Below are 22825 nucleotides of genomic sequence, written 5' to 3'. Positions count from 1 at the left end.
GTGATTTGTTTGCTCATCAGTTCAACCTCAGGTATCTATTCCATTCAGTGACCATATCTCCGAGACCTTGGGCCATTGTTCTCTCCGTCACCACAGGTAGTCTCACATGCAAACCCAGGGGATGGGTTCCACCTGAGAAAATATCTCCACTAAGGCACAATTACCTGGGGGAGGGAGGGGTGAGCTCTTCTGCCGATTCAGGGGGTTGAACCCTGTGCAAGAGAAAGGGAAGATTCATTGCTAGTCGGACTGAGAGCTCGGTGGTATCACGGGCTGCGGTCGTGATATCCATCATCCGAAGGAGCAAATGCTGTGACTGCCAATATACCGGCGGGAGATATAAAAAGCTGTGGGCCAATGAAAAGTTGGGGGACAGTGGGTATCACCTGGTACAGGACAGTGGAACTACTGATCCCAGGTTGGAAACTCAAGGACTAAGAGAATTGCCTGTTGGACATTTACCTGGAATTGCTGTTCACCGTGGTGATTATTAAAATCCACAACCGCACATCTTTACATTATGTTCTTATCACTTCCGGATTATGGCCCAAACAGTGCTCACTAGAACCTTCAGTAGTTTAGAAATTCTTCTGTAACCAATGCCATCAGTATGTTTTGCAACAATAGGGGTGCGAAGGTCTTGATACAGCTCACTAGTTTTACCTATCATGAGATGTTTCTTGTGTGGCACATTAGTAATGAGACCAACTGATATTATTTTTCACTAAGTGGCAGGATTGCTTTCTAATTACTGATAGATTTTAGCTGGCGTCATGACTTTCCTTGGCATTTTGCACCTCTCTTTCTTCATGTGTTCAACACTTTTTCCCTGCACCATTTCCCATTATTACATATAACTTAATTTATGGACATCTGTGGTTTGCTTTCTTTTCCTGTGTGGATTGGATGGGTTGTTACCAACACTTGGTGTGAATTTCATGTCAATAACACCCTTACAAATATATTTGCTTCACAAATTGGTGACATGTTGAATTTTTATTTCACCCGCTGTACTGTATGTATCAAAATTTAGCGACTTGTTAAAAAGTTGCAAATAATGAATCAGACACAAATATTTAGATTGTAAATACTATCAGTGGTGGACAGAGAAAAAAATACCATAAGAACAAGTAGAAAATAGACTCTAAAATAGGCGCAACTTAAGAGAAGTATTTTGCACAGAACAAACAAAAAATAACAACCTTAAAACTGGAAAAACTAAACCAAAATGCAAAAAAAGGCTAAATATAATAATGAATCAGACCCTGTATGTGGCAAAAATATATCTTCATACGAGATCTGATAGAATCCATTTGAAAAAAATGTCTGTACAACTATGTATGACATCAGAAGCACACAATAGGTCCCAATAAAGACCATGACTCTGATTCATCATTTGCAGGTTTTTTTTAAGTCACTTTCCTTTTTTGTCTTGTGGTATTAGTTGCCGTTTTGGGCACCAAATTCCTCAAGGTGGTGCACACCATTCATTAATCTGGTGCAAAATCAAAAAGGTATTTTTACGTCTTGAATTGTTTTTCAACATTTTGGTGCCAAAAGTTGCAAGTCTCGCAGAATGGGGACCAAATTGCACCAAAATACTGATATTCTTAGAATAGCACCAGGGGGGGGACTGGAGATGGAGTTGAGCCAAATTTTGCAACTTTTTAAAAAGTTGCAATTGATGAATCCGGCGAAAACATTTGGAATCGCTAAATTCCACCTACAAAATTGAAAACAAGACAAAAAACAGCCAATGGCAATGGCCAATGATGAATTGGGACCTATGCATGATGTATGACAGCTCTATACAACTTACAAACTGCATGAAGCAGTAATTGGAGCATGTGCATGAGATATAAAAGTATAGCACATGAAATCATAAGTATACAATACATACAATATAGTGCAGATAATAAATATAAATAAATTCAGAGTTAATACTATGTAAGCCAAATTAATTACATAATATTACATTATTTATTAGAAGAGATAGAAAAGGAAATCATGATAAACAGCTCTGCACAGAAGTATGGCCAAAATGGCCCATTTACAGCGGCAATTTCAGGCCAGTAACGTCAGCAGCCCATATTGTTTATATGGGATGATGTGATGCCAACAACGACAATTTTAGTTTTTACCATAAAAATTAAATCACCCTACGATTTTGCTTGTTCGTTAAGTGCTACTTGCATGATTACATGGACCAATAAGCGGGTATGAGTGTTTCTACGAACGCTCGTTTGCCGATTGTCATCTCATCTAAAAGAGCCTAAAGGTGGCAAAGATTTAATATACAGCTGCACTTTCAATACAGAATTTTAATACCTTCCTGAAATGACTTGTCTGAGCGGATGTTTATTAATCACCTTCAAATCTTTCAATTAAGTATTTTTCACAACAGTAATCACAAAGTCAATTAGGCACCGCAGAGGAAACTTTGTAAAGCTCTACTGGGAGTTACGCATGGTCCACTGCCAGCACTACGTATTAATGTGAAGCCTTATTTCCTAGCCAATTTCAGTTTAGACTGTGAGATATATAGGTGATAATAAAATTGTATGATGGTAGATGTGGATTGAGTGGATAAATGCTGATTTGCAGAGCTGGGGCAAAACAGAACAGATTTGTATTTTCCAAAGAATGGCTATGGACTATTCACACATAAATGGAACTTGTCAGCAGGTGTTTCTACCCCAAACTAATGGCATCTAAGCACTTTCACTGCAAATGACATTAAATTTGTATCTTTGTTATAGAAAAGCGATTTCCCGTTTTTTTTTTAGAAATCCACACGCATAATTTTTATGCTAATGCCAGCCTCGCTGCACTTGCAGTTCTCCTGCCTCTTTCCCTCTTTCTCTGCCTGCCACCGTCTTCTGGTCACCTACACTGTTGTTTGAGTGACCGGCTTCTCATGCTGGTGTGGTCATCTCCTTGGGCGGCGCACGTGCAGATCGATAATCCAGCTCGTGCAATATCATCAGGATCTCACTGAGCATGCAACAGTCCTGGGAATTACAGCAAATGCACAGGATCTCAGGTGGGAAAGGAAGGTCACTCAGACAAGAGTGATCTGTCAATCAATGACTGGAGGCCGGTAGTGGGTGGAGAAAGAAGGATAGAGGGCTGTAAGTGCAGTGCCAGCTCTTTTGCACTTGTGGTTCATTAGGTTGTGGTGGAAAAATCTGCTAATAGGTTCACTTTAAGGCTATGGCTACACAGCAACATGTGTTGAGCAACAAAGTCTCAGTCTAAACGTATGGGTGATTTCTCTGCATATTTTAGTCACAGTTGCAGGTGACTTATGTTGAATTCAGTTGGGACAAATTCACGTCACGGGAGACCAAAACAATAGGTTTGACTTTTTTGTGATGGCCATGTTTCTGTTATATTTGGTCTCCTGTTGCAATGGTATCTCATGGGTACGGCTGGGTGGACTGGTGAAAGTTCTGGTACCCGACTCTAACTTTATTTCAAAGTTTGGTTCGGATTGAAGAATAATACCCGAACTTCAACCAGAACCCAAACCGCATTGAAAATAAAGGTTACCCAAACTGGGAAAATGGAATAGGGATCTCGTGCCAGAGCTGTTTTTCTTATTTTAATTTTTTAACCACAATATTTGAAATAGAGCTCAGCAGAGAGAAGAGTGTTTAAAAAAAAAAAAAACAATTTTCATAGAATTTTAGAATGTGACATATTTTGTCATTCATTTAGACAAAAAAAAGTTTTTTAAAGCCAGTAAAAAGCTTCTCTGCATAATTTAAAGAATAATATATACATAATATAAGATCCAAGAGGACCCCTGTAAGCTTACTGTTCTATCAGAGCCCGGTTGTCCCAATCGAGCATACACAGATGTATTAGGTAAGGGGCCCAACCACATGCTAAGACCAATGGATTAATGAACTGGCATAGACTACACTGTGTTCCAAATTATTATGCAAATAATATTTTCTCAGATTTTCCCAAATTACCTATATGAATTGCAGTCATTGTAATTTTCCAGTCAAATAACTATTAGAGTACAACTGAAAGGTTTTTGTACAAACTGCCTATGATAACAGTATATTTAAAAAAAACCAAAACTCAAACTGCACTCAAAATGCATGTTCCAAATTATTATGCACAGCAGAGTTTTCAACCTTTTCATTTTAATAAAGAACAAAAAAATGGTCATTTTTGAAATTATAAGCATTAGCAGGTTATTACAAACTGAAATCAAACAGTTTTCAACTCAAAACTTTATTCTAGGTGATGTTACATTTGCACATAGGACCGCTTGTTCGAAAGGAGCTTCTGAACTCTCTCGTCCATTGAATTTGTCAGGTTTTGGATGGTTTCTGCTTCAATTGTTTTGCATGAGGACAGAATACCCTCCCAGAGCTGTTGCTTAGATGTGAACTGCCTCCCGCCATCATAGACACTCCTTTTGATGATGCTCAAGAGGTTCTCAATGGGGTTGAGGTCAGGGGAGCATGGGTGCCACACCATAAGTTTGTCCCCTTTTAAGCCCATAGCAGCCAGAGATGCAGATGTGTTATGTGCAGCATGAGACGGGGCATTATCATGCATGAAAATGATCTTGCTGCGGAATGCACGGTTCTTCTTCTTGAACCATGGAAGGAAGTGCTGTTTGAGAAACTCAACATACATTATGGAGTTCATCTTTACCCCTTCAGGGATCCTAAAAGGGCCGACAATCTCTCTCCCCATGATTCCAGCCCAAAACATTACTCCACCTCCTCCTTGTTAGCGCCGTAGCCGTGTTTGCATGGGGTGTCCATCAACCAGCCATCCTCCACTCCATCTATCTGGACCATCGAGATCATTTCATGCATGATAATGCCCCGTCTCATGCTGCACATAACACATCTGCATCTCTGGCTGCTATGGGCTTAAAAGGGGACAAACTTATGGTGTGGCACCCATGCTCCCCTGACCTCAACCCCATTGAGAACCTCTGTAGCATCATCAAAAGGAGTGTCTATGATGGCGGGAGGCAGTTCACATCTAAGCAACAGCTCTGGGAGGGTATTCTGTCCTCATGCAAAACAATTGAAGCAGAAACCATCCAAAACCTGACAAATTCAATGGACGAGAGAGTTCAGAAGCTCCTTTCGAACAAGCGGTCCTATGTGCAAATGTAACATCACCTAGAATAAAGTTTTGAGTTGAAAACTGTTTGATTTCAGTTTGTAATAACCAGCTAATGCTTATAATTTCAAAAATGACCAATTTTTTGTTCTTTATTAAAATGAAAAGGTTGAAAACTCTGCTGTGCATAATAATTTGGAACATGCATTTTGAGTGCAGTTTGAGTTGTTGTTTTTTTTAAATATACTGTTATCATAGACAGTTTGTACAAAAACCTTTCAATTGTCCTCTAATAGTTATTTGACTGGAAAATTACAATGACTGCAATTCAAATAGGTAATTTGGGAAAATCTGAGAAAATATTATTTGCATAATAATTTGGAACACAGTGTATTTTGACTCTGGTCAATGTTTTCTTTTATTACCATATGTAATACATGTAGCTCTGCATCTCTGTTCACAGCTAAATGAGTCATGTAGTATATTGAAGAGACACCATCGCTCCAAGAGCAATGTGAGGATATACAATTAATGCTGTCAAGTAGCTGCTTGTCATAATTATCCTCTAATTAGACTAGAGCGAGAAGACATTGTGACAATGAAATGACAGGACTGACAGCTTAATAGTCAAGGACTGAGACGGTGTCTTCCCACCATGACCCAATGTCCCATAGGCAATTCATTAAATATAATCTTAATTATAATTATTATTAACTCTGCTTTCGTCCAAGGTATGAACATTTCAAAGTTTTATAAGGTTTATTTTCAAGGACAATAAAGTTCTTAGAAGGTGTCATATATTATGGTGGAAGCTGCCTCATACTGCACAATATGCTAGATATGAGTGTAGCAGTGGATCTGAATATAATCCTTTTTATCCAGAGGGGAATTTATATAAAAGCAACCTCATAGATTACTCAGGGAACATTCCTTTGTCTAGAATAATAAATCATAAGTCACAAATACATGGTGTTGAGTGTATGTATAATGCAGCCACTTACACTGTACCACTAATTTTGCTCAGTAGATTCATTTTTTCTTGTCTTTCATTCAGTTTTATTTAGGTTTTTAATTGATCTAGTGCACATTCATACAGAACAGATGTGGAGCAACTGACTGCAACCTCAGCATTTCTATTAAAAAAAAAACACTTTATCACTGCTTGGCTGTATATTAATTTACACTTAAAGTAGCAGTCCTGTGAATTTTTTTCTAAATCATTCTGTCACTGGTCCTCCAATATATATAAGCTGGTATTACCTTATGTGTATGTTTCTTTCTATCTAAAAAAAATAATGGTATTCTTCTCTTCATATAATATTATGGTGATAACTCACCCCCTGAGTATTACATGGCTTCATATTCTCCAAAGCGGTGGTCACTATTTCTGTTACCAGATCTTACTGTTAGTGGAAATTGCATGGACTGTACCGCTGAAGTTCTCCATGAGGATACAAAACACCTCTCAGTTACTGATGATGATTACACAGCTCCAGTCACACAACTATGATGAAGGGTACCCTAGTTTAGTCTCACTGACTCTATACCTCTATACCTATAACGTATCCGATTATTTAGAAGAATATAAAGAGAAGAATAATCAGACTGTTATCCCAGCAGGCAGAGATGGTACTGGCTCCAGATGCTCATATATTGGTATGCTGGTGCCTTATGAGATTGATAGCTGAAGATAGTGGGAAACTTTGTCAGTTAAGATGGAAGTTGAAGACAAGCAAAAAAAATGGGGCTGAACTACAATGGCTGCAAGAAGTGCAGAGTGTGATAAGACAATCAGGTTGGGGGTGCAGGGATGCCAAACAATACATTCTTGACTGTTTCTTTAAGGGAATCTATAAACAAAAAGGTATTTACCTGCAGCCATAGTGATAATATTCAGCAGTCTAGTTAGAAATGTGTCTGTTTAAGGTCTACTGAAAAATTGAAAATACATGTATGTGTGACAAAGAGTTACATAGAACTTGGTAATTTGCAGGTAAATACCTTTTTAAACATGAACATCAGTCTGATTAGCAGTGAGGCTACAGGGAGAAATGAAGTTATTTTCTCCCTGCAGTTGTTCACTTCCTGTCATTGGGATGGTGCCAGAGCATTAAACAGTGAGAGCTCACTACACAGTAAGGATGTCAATCCAGGAAAAGCGCGCCGCTCACTGTTCACAGCCCTGGCACCACTCCAATGACGGGAAAGGAGCTGCTGCATGGAGAATATAACTTTATTTTCACGCTTTAGCCCCCCTTCCAATTAGATTCTGCACATGTTAAAATGGTATTTACCTGCAAATTGCCAAGTTCTATTTAACTCCTTGTTTCACGTACGTGTTCTATCCGTTTTATTCACGGATACTGATATAACCTATAGTGCTACTCACATGTCTGTGTTTTTTCACAGACTGTGTCCGTGCAAAACTCAAGGAGACATGTCCATTTTTCTCTAGTATCATAGATGATACATACAGCGCATACAGCACAGGGATGGCGTCAGTGTACAGTCCGTGTGCTGTCTGTATTTAACTCTGAAAAACTAGGAGAAGCTTTGTAATTTTACTAATAACACACTGATGGTAAAAATGCACACACGAATCGTACACTGATGACACATTGATCCAAAACACGGATGACACCGGTACCATTTTTGCACGTACCTATTTAAACAAAAGTGAGGCCTTAACTCTAACATAGCCTGAGAGCAATGAAATTGACAAAGTAAAGGTTAACAACGAAGAAAGCGTACCTTCCCTCTACTAAATTCTTAAATCGCCATGTCAGACCAACAATACTGGTCACTGTCTATTCGCTAGTCTGTTTGAAAGTGGTTAATTGAGAAAAAAACAACAGAAAAATAATGAAAGGTGAATGTCTATCATTTATTTTTGCTTTAAGTCAATACCATAGTTTTCAGAATTGTGCCAGCACTCTATGCATTCAGCTGTGCACTCTTGAAGGAGTTAAATGTCCTAAATCAAGCACACGAAGAATCATCAATATACACTGCTCAAAAAAATAAAGGGAACACTCAAATAACACATCCTAGATCTGAATGAATGAAATATAGACACACAATAAAAAGATTGAGTCAACTTCTTTCCTTTTTATCTGGTTTCAGGTGTGATTTTCATATCGTCCACATCTGATACTTGCCACAGGTGAGATTGAACGAGCATCACATGCTTGAAGCAAAGTATTTTACCCACAATATATAGAATCATAGAATCATAGAATGGTAGAGTTGGAAGGGACCTCCTGGGTCATCTGGTCCAACCCCCTGCTCAAAGCAGGATTCACTAGATCATCTCAGACAGATGTCTGTCCAGCCTCTGTTTGAAGACGTCCATTGAAGGAGAACTCACCACCTCTCGTGGCAGCCTGTTCCACTCATTAATCACCCTAACTGTCAAAAAGTTTTTTCTAATATCTAATCTGTGTCTCCTCCCATTTAGTTTCATCCCATTGCTTCTAGTCTTTCCTTGTGCAAATGAGAATAAAGATGATCCTTCTACAATGTGACAGCCCTTGACATATTTGTAGACAGCTATTAAGTCTCCTCTCAGTCTTCTTTTTTGCAAGCTAAACATTCCCAAATCCTGCAACCGTTCCTCATAGGACATGGTTTGCAGACCAGTCACCATTCTGGTCGCTCTTCTCTGAACTTGCTCCAGTTTGTCTATGTCTTTTTTAAAACGTGGTGCCCAAAACTGTACACAGTATACTTATATATACACTGCTCAAAAAAATAAATGGAACACTCAACACATCCTAGATCTGAATGAATGAAATATACTTTGTTCTGTACAAAGTTGAATGTGCTGACCACAAAATCACACAAAAATCATCAATGGAAATCACATTTATTAACCAATGGAGGCCTGGATTTGGAGTCACCCCCAAAATTAAAGTGGAAAAACACACTACAGGCTGATCCAACTTTGATGTAATGTCCTTAAAACAAGTCAAAATGAGGCTCAGTATTGTGTGTGGCCTCCACGTGCCTGTATGACCTCCCTACAACGCCTGGGCATGCTCCTGATGAGGTTGCGGATGGTCTCCTGTGGGATATCCTCCCAGACCTGGACTAAAGCATCCGCCAACTCCTGGACAGTCTGTGGTGCAATGTGACGTTGGTGGATGGAGCGAGACATGATGTCCCAGATGTACTCAATCGGATTCAGGTCTGGGGAACGGGCAGGCCAGTCCATAGCTTCAATGCCTTCATCTTGCAGGAACTGCTGACACACTCCAGCCACATGAGGTCTGGCATTGTCCTGCATTAGGAGGAACCCAGGGCCAACCGCACCAGCATATGGTCTCACAAGGGGTCTGAGGATCTAATTTCGGTACCTAATGGTAGTCAGGCTACCTCTGGCAAGCACATGGAGGGCTGTGCGACCCTCCAAGGAAATGCCACCCCACACCATTACTGACCCACTGCCAAACCGGTCATGCTGAAGGATGTTGCAGGCAGCAGATCGCTCTCCACGGCGTCTCCAGACTCTGTCACGTCTGTCACATGTGCTCAGTGTGAACCTGCTTTCATCTGTGAAGAGCACAGGGCGCCAGTGGCGACTTTGCCAATCCTGGTGTTCTGTGGCAAATGCCAAGTGTCCTGCACGGTGTTGGGCTGTCAGCACAAGACCCATCTGTGGACGTCGGGCCCTCATACCACCCTCATGGAGTCGGTTTCTAACCGTTTGTGCAGACACATGCACATTTGTGGCATGCTGGAGGTCATTTTGCAGGGCTCTGGCAGTGCTCCTCCTGTTCCTCCTTGCACAAAGGCGGAGGTAGCGGTCCTGCTACTGGGTTGTTGCCCTCCTATGGCCTCCTCCACGTCTCCTGGTGTACTGGCCTGTCTCCTGGTAGCGCCTCCAGCCTCTGGACACTACGCTAACAGACACAGCAAACCTTCTTGCCACAGCTCGCATTGATGTGCCATCCTGGATGAGCTGCACTACCTGAGCAACTTCTGTGGGTTGTAGAGTCCGTCTCATGCTACCACTAGTGTGAAAGCCAACATTCAAAAGTGAACAAAACATCAGCCAGAAAGCATTGGTACCGAGATGTGGTCTGTGGTCCTCACCTGCAGAACCACTCCTTTATTGAGGGTGTCTTGATAATTGGCAATAATTTCCGTCTATTGTCTATTCCATTTACACAACAGCATGTGAAATTGATTGTCAATCAGTGTTGCTTCCTAAGTGGACAGTTTGATTTCACAGAAGTTTGATTTACTTGGAGTTATATTCTGTTGTTTAAGTGTTCCCTTTATTTTTTTGAGCAGTATATATTACAAGAAAGCAACCACACATATACAGAGTGTTCCTTCCTACTGTCTAACTATTTTCGACACACATTAGGATGCACGTGTATCAATTATGGGTCAGTCTAATTTTTGTGCCATTAATTTTGTTATGTTGAGAAACATACTCATTTAATGTTCCACAAGGGGTGGTCCAGTACTTTAAAAAATATGCTAATGTGTTTTAATGATAAATAGAAGCTTCTTTCTAATTCCCCCTTGGTGCTGTTTCTGCCTGTGAGCGGCGCTATCGGTGGCCGCTCACAGGCAGCACGTGACCCCCGGCTGCAGTCGACTCTGACATCCGCTGACGTCACGACAAGTCCAGACAGCAACCGAGGGTCCCTCTTCCGCGTTCCACTGGTGGCTGCTGGGTTATGGGCGGGGTCACCCCACGCGTCACACCCGGCATCCACCGTGTGCTCTCTCTGTTCTCATTCATTGGGGAAGCGCGCAGTGGATGCTGGGTGTGACGCGGTGAATAACCCCACCCACAACCCAGCAGCCACCATGGGGACCAAAGCGCTGAGTCACGCCTCACTTGACGTGACGTCAGCGGGGGGTCACGTGCTGCCTGTGAGCAGCCACCAATAGCGCCGCTCACAAGCAGAAACAGCACCAGGAGGTAATTAGAAAGAAGCTTCTATTTATCATTAAAACACATTGGCATATTTTTAAAAGTACTGGACAACCCTTTTAAATTTGTTGCATTTGTCATTTACATTTTAGGCCAGCCTGCTGGTGTCATGCAGACGCAACTTTTTATAAAATATAGAAATTAATAAATCAGTCTAAATTTGAAGTCCAACCATAGCCACCCCTTCTTGGCTAGAAAAAATAAACAAATGAAAGTGTCACAGGTTTTTTTTGTGCAGTTGACTGTAAGCCTTGACCAATGTTCGCAATTTTCCTTTTCAAAAGGAATGCATCAGTTATAAAAGTCCTAGGCACCAATTCATCAAAGCAACTTTCTGGTGTAAACTGTGGCACCCCAGGGGTCTGGTTTCCACAGTAACAAGCAATGTTATGTCTGAGAGCAGGTGGGAGGTCTCTTGGCCAGGGATCCTGTGCATGCCACACCTCCTGCCCAGTCTTGGGAGGGGAAGACCTTCCCCTATATAAACCCGGGGCTGAAGCAGGGTTAGTCAGTCAAGGAGAGTAGAGACAAGAAACAGTCACAGGAAGAAACAGCAGAAGCTCAGTGGGAGCAAAACTACTACAAGTCAGGGGCTGGCAGCTGCAGAGCTCGCCCTGACTGAGAAGCTTTCTTACCGGACCCGGTGTCCGAGGCTGTGGGGACTAACTCTTACCCAGCAGCAGAAGCCGACCGGCAGGGGATTTCAGGTCCTCAGGCCCAGAAACCCGAAGGCACGGTCACACGCGTGGGACCAGCGCCGCCATCGTGGAGCGGAAGCCATTAGAAGGCCCCGAGTCACCGGCCATACGGGTGAGCACCACACGGTACACTCAGGGACGTGGGCTACTTATATCCGCTTCTAGCAAGGTAGCCAGAAAAGTACAGTCAGTTTGGGAGGCCTACAACTCCGCCTGGCCAGGGGAGATCCCATCTGCTCAAGGACTGACCAGGCCCCGTTCGCTAGCAAGTACTCCGGGAGGGTCTATCGTTGTTACCAGTAAAGACCCTGAATTACACCGCACCGTCTCTGAGTGGTTCCTGCTACCCTCATCTTCCACGTCGGCTGCCCTGAGGCCATACCCCTCCCGTTGGGGGTTATACAATCACGCTGCACAATTCTACACCGGCCTCAGCGGTCTGCCCTGCAGCGGCAGCTCCATAGCTGCAAATCAACGGGTGGCGTAGTCGACACTCAAATAACATCTATCAAGACTGCCACACACTGAGCTGACTCCCTGGGCACGGACCGGGTCCCCGCCACTCGGAGACTACAACCCTCATCTGATCCGGTTCCGGGTAAGCCCCCGTGCGCGAGACGCTGCGCGACACAGCAGGCCCAGGGGCGCGTCAACTTTGGCGTAGTCGGCAGGATTTCGTGCCCGCAACCACCGGGTACTGCGTGTCTGAAAAAGAGACTTTTAAAACTTACCATCCGTGAAGTTTTCCCGCCATCGGTGAAGATTCCCGCCATCCGGCGCCATTTTCAGCCTTCTTCCCACCATCTGTGAAGATTCCCGCCATCCGGCGCCATCTTCAGCCTTCTTCCCGCCATCCGTGGAGTTTTCCCGCCGTTGGACGCCATCTTGAGGACGCCGCGCGGGAAGAAGAGGGGCGTGGACTCCGAAAGCGCGCGAGAACTGAAGCCCCGCCTCACGTCCGGACGTTGCGTAAGGTCCTGGAAGGAGCCCAGCAGACGCCGACGTCACCGGAGCGCGACGGAAGGTCCTCAACCCTGACGATCTACTGCGGAGCCGCGGCCTACGGAACAGGATCATCGCAAGGTAGGCCACGGTCCACTAGGGGGGAGGAAGATGTCGGATGCGGAGGAGAGCTTCATTGCCTCAACCCCCGCCAGCGCCACCGCTGCTGCAGTTATGCCCTTCACCATGCCCTATATCCCGGGAGCAGCTTGGCTACCCCAGTACTCAGGGGAGTCACATACCCTGCATGACTTTAGAGAAAAGCTGGATAGCCTCTTCCAGGTGTACCCCCTCACAGAAGAGCAAAAAGTGAGCATCCTGGTGGCCCAACTAACCGGGGCAGCCAAAAGGGAAGTAAAATCCTGGCCACCTGGGAGGAAGACTGTCGCAGGGATACTAACCCGGCTGAAGGATACCTTTGATACCCGCACCTCAGCCGAGATTAAGCTTAGATTCTACGGGTGCAAGCAGCGAGCGCATGAGAGTATAAGGGACTATGCACTAAACCTACAAGAGGCCCTGAGGGCCATTAAGCAGACCGACCCTGATGGAGTGGGAAACGAGGACAGGCTGTTGACCGAACAATTTATAGAGGGACTATATTGTAATGCCCACCGAACCCAGTTGCGGGCGATGGCCTTACAGGATCCCCATCTGGGCTTTGCACAGTTCAAGGACAGAGCCATCCGGGTGCTCCGAGAACCGGCACCGGGTGGCGTTGTGACCCACAGGCGCCCAGCTATCACTTACCACCAGGAGGCGGCGCCCTTGTCGGCAGGGCCTGTGGGAGCTGATGCGCAGGCTTTGGACAATGACCCGGCTCCAGACCTACACCATCAGGTCCAAGAGCTAGCTAAAAGCGTTGCTGCGTTAACCCGAACTGTGCAGTCTTTACAGGCTTCCACCCCAGGGAAGATCCAGCTGGCATCCGGACCGGAGGACATCCCGTGGCGTCGACCAAGGAGGACCCCACCGGCCAGAGGAAGACCCAGTGACCGATACAGCGAGGACGGACGACCCATCTGCCGCCGCTGCAATCAACCCGGACATATGGCAAGGTACTGTTCTTTAAACGGGCACAACCTGGGGTAGAGGGCCAACCCCCAGGAAAAAGATCACCAGGCCCATCGAACTGGCGCGACAGATATGTGGGAGGACGTCCAGTCTTGCCTGTGGTACTGGATGGCATTCCCATGAGTGCCCTACTGGACACCGGGTCACAGGTCACCACTATCCCGTACGTGCTCTTTAAGCAGTACTGGAATGACTCGGCTATTACCCGCTACCCTGACGACGACTTGAGTATCATCGCCAGCAATGGCCAGCCCGTGCCACAGATCGGATTTAAAGAGGTGACCATCAAAATCGGTAGAGTCGAACTGGCAGCACAGGGACTGATCATTGTAGATATTGACAAACATGAGAGTCACCCAAAAATAACTCTAGGAACTAATGTAATTGAAAATTGTCTTGCAGAGGTGATTTTCCTTTTACAGCAGGTTGCCAAGAACGCCAGCTCCGGCGAGCAGCGGGTGCTCCAGAAAGAGATCCGGGCACTGATGCGACGGCAACAGGTGGAACTCTCTGGCGGTGAGATTGGTAGCGTAAGAATGTGTGACCCTTTTCCTATTGCCATGCCCCCAAAAAGTGAAATGATGATTTGGTGCCGGGCAGCTATTGGTCTGAGAGGTAGAGATTACCAGGCAATGGTAGAACCAGTTTACTCAGACAGTAGGCCCACCATCTTGACAGCACGGGGGGTGGTTAATGTACGCCATGGGAGGGTGCCCGTTCGCATAATCAATATCGGGAAGAGGGAAGTGTACCTGCCCCGGTATGCCACGCTAGCCAAATTATATACCATTAACCAAAATGCTATACAATCTGTGGAACCCTTGCCTCCATCTCACCCGGAGGAAGGTAACGGCTCTAAGAAAACAATGGAGGACTGGTGTCAGCAACTACATTTGGGTACTGACTCCACTCCCTCACATCAGAAACAGGGAGTCTATCGGGTGGTTCAAGAGTACGAGAGAGTGTTTAGTAAACACCCGTTAGACTTCGGGCGAGTCAAGGGGGTAGAACACCACATCCCCACGGGAGACCATCCTCCCATAAAAGAGAGGTATCGACCCGTACCCCCTGCACACTACCAACACACCAAGGCGATGCTTAGAGACATGAAGGAGGCTGGGGTGATCAGGGATAGCTGTAGCCCCTGGGCAGCTCCACTAGTCTTAGTCAGAAAAAAAGACAACACCATGAGGATGTGTGTAGATTACCGGAAAATCAACCGTATCACACACAAGGATGCGTACCCCTTACCAAGGATAGAGGAGTCATTGGCTGCTTTAAGATCTGCTAACTTCTTCTCCACCTTGGATCTCACTAGCGGGTACTGGCAGGTTCCTGTAGCAGAGGCGGACCGGGAGAAGACCGCATTCACCACCCCGATGGGACTTAGCGAGTTCACCTGCATGCCGTTCGGACTCTGCAACGCACCAGGAACCTTCCAACGACTAATGGAGTGTTGTCTGGGCCACAGAAACTTCGAGACGGTCCTGTTGTACCTGGACGATGTCATCGTATATTCCAAGACGTATGAGGACCACCTGAAACACCTGGCGGAAGTGTTCGAAGCTCTGGCGAGTTACGGCCTAAAGGTGAAACCCTCCAAGTGTCACCTCCTGAAACCAAAGGTGCAGTACCTGGGACACGTGGTGAGCGCTGACGGAGTGGCTCCCGACCCTGATAAGATCACCGCAATTAAGGAATGGCCAAGCCCCTCCAGCGTAAAAGAAGTGCGGCAGTTCCTCGGGTTGGTAGGCTACTACCGAAGGTTTATTCCCGGTTTCACCAAAAAGGCAGCACCTATGCAGGACCTCCTGATAGGCCAGTCCCGGAAGGCCAAGAACCAGAAGCCGCCCTTCAAATGGGAGGAGCTGGAAGAAGAGTCCTTCCGCCAGCTGAAGATGGCCCTCACGGGGGACGAAATCCTGGCGTACCCGGATTATAGCCAGCCCTTTATCCTCTACACCGACGCCAGTAACATCGGGCTAGGAGCCGTACTGTCCCAGATCCAGCAGGGGAAGGAACGAGTAATCGCCTACGCCAGCCGAAAGCTGCGACCCACCGAAAGGAACCCCGAGAATTACAGCTCATTTAAGCTAGAGTTCCTGGCCGTAGTATGGGCAGTCACCGAGCGCTTTAAGCATTACCTCGCTTCTTCCCGGTTCACCGTGTACACGGATAACAACCCGTTGACACACCTGGACACGGCAAGACTCGGTGCCCTGGAGCAGAGGTGGATGGCCCGTCTGTCCAACTACGAGTTCACAATCAAATACCGGGCCGGACGCTCCAATACCAACGCGGACGCCCTGTCCAGGATGCCCAACCTGCCGGACGAAGGAGAAGATCCGGAGGGACTGGAAGAAGTTGAACTCCCTGCGTTCCACCGTCATGGGACTATCCAGTACTCCCACCGGGTAAGGAGTAAGCAGGCTGCTACGTTGAACCCCTTACCTCACTACAACTGGGCGGAAACGCAAGACAGCGACCCTGCCGTCCGACTGGTGAAGGAGATGCTGACTCGCCCGGAGGCTTGCCTTGAACCAGACGCTCCGGAGGAAGCCAAACAACTATGGGCAGAGAGGAGTCGACTGTTCCTTTACAAGGGGAAGTTGTGCCGCAGAATGGTTAACTCCCGGACGCATGAACTACTCTGGCAAGTAGTGGTGCCACGAAGAGACGCAGCCATGGTGATGGAGGCATACCACGACGGAGCTGGACACTTCGGGTGGAAGAAGCTGGAGTTCCTGCTGCGCGAGCGATTCCACTGGGTAGGCATGAGGGGAACCATTGAGAAGTGGTGCAGAGACTGTGGCCCGTGCAACCTAAGAAGGAAGGACCGTGCCAGCCAGAAGACTCCCCTGCAGTCCATCGTCACCCGGCAGCCGTTGGAACTGGTAGCCTTGGATCATGTAAAACTGACCCCAAGCAGAAGTGGCTACGTCTACGCACTAACCATCGTGGATCACTACTCCCGGTTCTTGGTTGTCGTCCCCGTCAAGGACTTAACAGCTCGAACAGCAGCGAGAGCCTTCCAGCAGCATTTCTGCCGTCCACACGGGTACCCGGACCAAGTGTTGACAGACCAGGGACCTGCCTTTGAAGCGGAGGTCTTCCAAGAATTCTGCACTCTGTATGGCTGCCGGAAGATAAGGACGACACCCTATCATCCGCAAACTAATGGACTTTGTGAGAAAATGAACCAGGTGGTAATGGATCTTCTGAAAACGTTGCCCCTGGAAGAACGCAGTCTGTGGCCTGAGAAGCTGCCCGATCTGGTGGACCTATACAACCACATCCCGGTAGGTTCCACCAACTGTACCCCGGCTTACCTAATGAGGGCAAGACCTGGTAAGTTACCTGTTGACCTGGAAATGGGAGTCCTGACACCCGAGGACACTTCACCAGAAGCAGACTGGGACACAGAGAGGCAGCAGCAGTACCGGAGAGTACAGGAGAGCGTGGAGCGAAGTCTCTGTCAGGCTAGGGAAAGACAAGAGAAAACTTACAACCAGTATGCTCCCGCTGTTCCCCTGGTACCCGGAGAGCAGGTCTTGAAGAGGAAGAGACGGCTCCACAAGTTGGACGACCAGTGGGAGAAGGACCCGTACACCGTACTGCCCTCAAGCCACGAGAACCCGAAGGTTTGTACCATCAGTAAAGACGGAGGGGAAACTACAGCCATTGTATCCCGGGACCACCTGAAGAAGTGTCCCGAACAACTGAGGAACCCTGAAGAGGAACAAGAAGACCATCGACCCGTAGAGGAAAGGGAAGATATGGTTAGTACTGTGCTCGGGGACTTCCCTCGGTCTTGGACTCAAGTCAATGGTGCAGTTGTGGTACCCGTACTCACCTTCCTCCAACCAGCATCCCAAGCACCTACGGAGCAACAGGTAGAGCTGGAAGAACAGCCGGTCCAGGAGGCAGAAGACCCCACACCCGCAGACCAGGAGGATCAACCCTCTGCTTGCAGTGAGCCTGCCATATCCCTAGTGAGCCAAAGAGCCGGTAGACAGCTGCCCAGTTTACCCTTGACAGCTCCTACACCCTGTAGTTCAGGGCTAGACAGTCAGCTCCGTAGGTCCACTAGGGCCACTAGAGGCCAGTTACCCGCACGTTGGAGGATTTGAAGTGTATAAATTGTTTTATTTATGTTTACCTGTGTATTGTTGCTTGTGTATAATTTTGTGTTTCTAGTTATTTGTAGGAGTCCTTGGTGGATTTACCGGGAATCCTTTGTACATAGTTGGAGCGTAACCCAGGACGGACTAAAGACTGTTAAGGACTCGGGGCAGGACAAACCCCTACCTGGTTACGTCTCCCTGTTTTGGTGAAATGGACACCTTGCTTTTCTTCAAAGACTACACCCGGTTACGGACATGCCGTGACCACCTTTATGTGTTTCTTTATTGTATTGTTATTGTTATATCTTGTTATGTTTTTCTAAAATATGTTTAGTCCCGGAGTACTAAATTTCACTAGGGGGGAATGTGGCACCCCAGGGGTCTGGTTTCCACAGTAACAAGCAATGTTATGTCTGAGAGCAGGTGGGAGGTCTCTTGGCCAGGGATCCTGTGCATGCCACACCTCCTGCCCAGTCTTGGGAGGGGAAGACCTTCCCCTATATAAACCCGGGGCTGAAGCAGGGTTAGTCAGTCAAGGAGAGTAGAGGCAAGAAACAGTCACAGGAAGAAACAGCAGAAGCTCAGTGGGAGCAATACTACTACAAGTCAGGGGCTGGCAGCTGCAGAGCTCGCCCTGACTGAGAAGCTTTCTTACCGGACCCGGTGTCCGAGGCTGTGGGGACTAACTCTTACCCAGCAGCGGAAGCCGACCGGCAGGGGATTTCAGGTCCTCAGGCCCAGAAACCCGAAGGCACGGTCACACGCGTGGGACCAGCGCCGCCATCGTGGAGCGGAAGCCATTAGAAGGCCCCGAGTCACCGGCCATACGGGTGAGCACCACACGGTACACTCAGGGACGTGGGCTACTTATATCCGCTTCTAGCAAGGTAGCCAGAAGAGTACAGTCAGTTTGGGAGGCCTACAACTCCGCCTGGCCAGGGGAGATCCCATCTGCTCAAGGACTGACCAGGCCCCGTTCGCTAGCAAGTACTCCGGGAGGGTCTATCGTTGTTACCAGTAAAGACCCTGAATTACACCGCACCGTCTCTGAGTGGTTCCTGCTACCCTCATCTTCCACGTCGGCTGCCCTGAGGCCATACCCCTCCCGTTGGGGGTTATACAATCACGCTGCACAATTCTACACCGGCCTCAGCGGTCTGCCCTGCAGCGGCAGCTCCATAGCTGCAAATCAACGGGTGGCGTAGTCGACACTCAAATAACATCTATCAAGACTGCCACACACTGAGCTGACTCCCTGGGCACGGACCGGGTCCCCGCCACTCGGAGACTACAACCCTCATCTGATCCGGTTCCGGGTAAGCCCCTGTGCGCGAGACGCTGCGCGACACAGCAGGCCCAGGGGCGCGTCATAAACTGCTTTGAAAAGTCACAAAAATTTGGGCACAACTCATAGTAACACCAAAATTTTGCGGCTTTGGCATTTTTGCATCAGTGTCTCCCAGCTCCTTCAAATTGGGGAGAGCTGGGGTGGGACAAGGGCGCAGTAGGGGTGTGAAGCCAAAGCTTGTCTAATTCATGCTCCATACACCAGAAATCTTAGTCCAGTCCACTACTGGAGTTAGATTTCTGGCGTAGTGCACGGAGGCGTGCACCTCTTCATGAATCAGGAGGGTCTGACTAAGCCACGTCCCATAGGAAATCATTGGACTTGATGAATCAGGCCCTAATGTTTAAATCGCATTTTCATATTTCATATAAGTGTCAAAAAACAGGTCCACATGTATGAACAGGGGGGCTTCTATTTGTAGAGTACTTTGTGCACATGGTTATGTGAGTAAACCTTAACAAATGTTCTTCCACACTTTCGTCCTGCCATTGCATTGGCCATGTTCCCCTATAGTTTCCTCTCCTAGTCTTCTGCTGTTTCAGCACGAGACCACTGAAGCCAATCAATCAATCAATGGCTACAGCATTTGGCTACATAGATCAAGTGCCAATCACGACAGAAGAGATGGAGACCAGCAGTGGACACAGCCAGCAAGACACAGGAGCAGCAGGGGTTTGATAGATGAGTATATGCTCACATTTTTTTAAGCACATTTGAGTTATTTATCAAGTTAAAGAAAAGGGCGGAAAACCTCTTTAATGAGGAATAAGTAGAATACAGCAAACATGTAAAAATCCTATCTATTCCCCAGTAAAAGTACAGAATTTTTCCAGCTGGGAGCCTACGCAGAGGTGATTAATTTACTTTTTTGAATTCCTTCCTTTCTAACGTTCTGAGTAAGAGATGTTCTTTTATGGCTTGGCAAAAGCTATTTTTTTTCATGCTGACAAAACATAAAGCTTTTTGCTACTTTAAGCAACAGCACACAAAGAACCCAGCAGAGTATGTGTGTGGGAGGCTTATAGAGAAACTGGGAAATGATTGAACTAGATAGTATACATTAATGCTCATCGAAAAAGCTGGCTCACCTGGCATAGCTCTGAACGTATAGCATATTTTGTCATGTTAACACCTTCATACTAGCTCCATATACTCTGAACTATGTATATCAAAGGAGGTTCATGCCATGTGTTTACGGGGTACTCATACTGTGCTTTCACTAATCAGCCCAGTATATGATCATAGTTTTGGGACTGCTTTGTTATGGGTTTTTGGAAGAAATGGTGGACAAATACATAATGTATCACTAGTACCCTTTTTTTATTATTTTCATTATGCTTACAGCAGGGTCATCTGTTGGCCTAAGTGGTGGCACACTTAGTCCCATGGACCTGTAGCATACGCTAGTGCAGTTAGCTCTTTGTGTGCTGAAATATGGTACCACCATAATCTAAAATATTTAGGGATATTCTCCAGTTGAAGAAATGCCTGTAAAATAGCATCTGGTATCTGATGGAGTACGTCATATGCAATCAAGTAGAAAATAACCTCTGCGTGCTTCTTTATTAAAGAAGCGCTCCCATCAAAATGTTTATCCTCTTAATATATTGCAGTCATCATATTATATACAGTAGTACTTACAATTACTCATTTTGCCTTCCTACCCAGATAATTCTCCTCTTTTCCATTAGGTCTATGACATCATGTGATTAAAAACTGACTAGCTGAATCACTGAATGCAGAAAACAGGAAGTCTCTTTTCCTTGCATGAGTCATCACTGCAAAAGTCCCTGGCAGGGGGAGCAGTGGAACAGCTGGGTCAGGAGTTGAAGGGGATGACTCATGCAGGGAAAAGAGACTAAGGCTATGTGCCCACGTTGCGGACCTGAAGCATATTTTTTACGCTTCTCCCTGGCGGGAAAATCGCATGCGGATATTACATGCGGTTTTCCCGCCAGGTAGAAGCGTTTGTGAGGCGTCTTTGCATGCATTTCCGCATGCGGGTTATCAAGCACTTCTCCAAGCATCACTTGGAAAAGTGCTTGACAACTTGTTCAGAATGGTAAAAAATAAAAAAATAAACTTTATACTCACCTTCTGATGCATTCTCTGCCCCGTCCGGAGGCTTGAGCGGCTCACGCTGTTGTGTGCAGGACCTGCGGTGACGTCATTGAGTCATGTGGTGGGTCACATGACTCAATGACGTGGCAGGTCCTTCAGACAACAGCGCGACGGAGGGAAAACATCAGAAGATAAGTATAAACTTTATTTTATTCTTTTTTTTACAGGTTCTTTGGTACCCAGGTCTGGATGAGAGTCTCCTCTCATCCAGACTTGGGTACCATCCGCACATTGATTCCGCTGCGCTTCCGCAAAATTAATGAACATGCTGCGGATTTTTGACCGTAGCATATACGCTGCGGAAAAATCCGCAGCATGGGCATTGACATTGCGGAATGCCATTGGGGACCATGGGGTGCGGATATACATGCGTTTTTCAAGCGTTTACGCTGCGGAAATTCCGCAGCATATACGCTTGAAAAATGCTACGTGGGCACACAGCCTTACTGTTTCTACATGGAGCAGAAAAAGAGAAAAGAGAAGAATTAACTGGGTAGAAAGGCAAATGAGCAATTGAATGTACACATATAATATGATGACTGCAACATATTAGAAGAGTAAAATTATTTTTAAATAGGAGACATACAAAAGGCACAGAGACAACAAGGAGGACCATATTATTACTCATTACACCCAAATGCATGACGCCTCATTCAAAGTTATAAGGGGTAATCGTGGACTCTGATCTCTCCTTCAAACCACATATCCAAGCCCTTTCCACTTCCTGCCGACTCCAACTCAAAAATATCTCCTGGATCCACACATTCCTCAACCACGAATCTGCAAAAACCCTAGTCCATGCCCTTATCATCTCCCTCCTCGACTATTGCAACCTCCTGCTCTGTGGCCTCCCCCTCTAACACTCTCACACCCCTCCAATCTATCCTAAACTCTGCTGACCGACTAATCCACCTGTCCCCCCGCTATTCTCTGGCCTCTCCTCTCTGTCAATCCCTGCACTGGCTCCCCATTGCCCAGAGACTCCAGTTCAAAACACTAACCATGACATACAAAGCCATCCACAACCTGTCTCCTCCATACTTCAGTAACCTAGTCTCCCAGTGCCTACCTGCACGCAACCTCCGATCCTCACAAGATCTGCTTCTCTTCTCCCCTCTTAGCTCCTCTTCCTACAATCCATACAAGATTTCTCCTGTGCATCTCCCCTACTCTGGAACTCTTTACCCCAACATATCAGACTCTCGCCTATCGTGGAAACCTTCAAAAGGAACCTGAAGACCCACCTCTTCCAACAAGCCTACAACCTGCAGTATCCCTCGCTCCACCATTTGCTGCACAACTAGCTCTACTCCCACCTACTGTATTTTCACCCATCCTTTGTAGATTGTGAGCCCTCGCGTGCAGGGTCCTTTCTCCTCCTGAACCAGTCGCTGACCTCTATTGTTTA

The 22825-nt window shown here is 46.4% G+C and overlaps 1 protein-coding gene across 3 annotated transcripts in view; it reads right to left on the bottom strand.

The window, feature by feature from the left end:
• AGAP2 (ArfGAP with GTPase domain, ankyrin repeat and PH domain 2) overlaps positions 1-22825 on the bottom strand; it is a 404081-nt gene that overhangs the window by 96838 nt on the left and 284418 nt on the right. The window lies entirely within an intron of this gene.

The sequence above is a fragment of the Phyllobates terribilis genome, unplaced genomic scaffold (assembly GCF_046119375.1).
Source record: "Phyllobates terribilis strain yellow unplaced genomic scaffold, ASM4611937v1 Scaffold_2__4_contigs__length_985480577, whole genome shotgun sequence".
Lineage (NCBI taxonomy): Eukaryota > Metazoa > Chordata > Amphibia > Anura > Dendrobatidae > Phyllobates > Phyllobates terribilis.
This window is presented reverse-complemented; position numbering and strand designations above follow the sequence as displayed.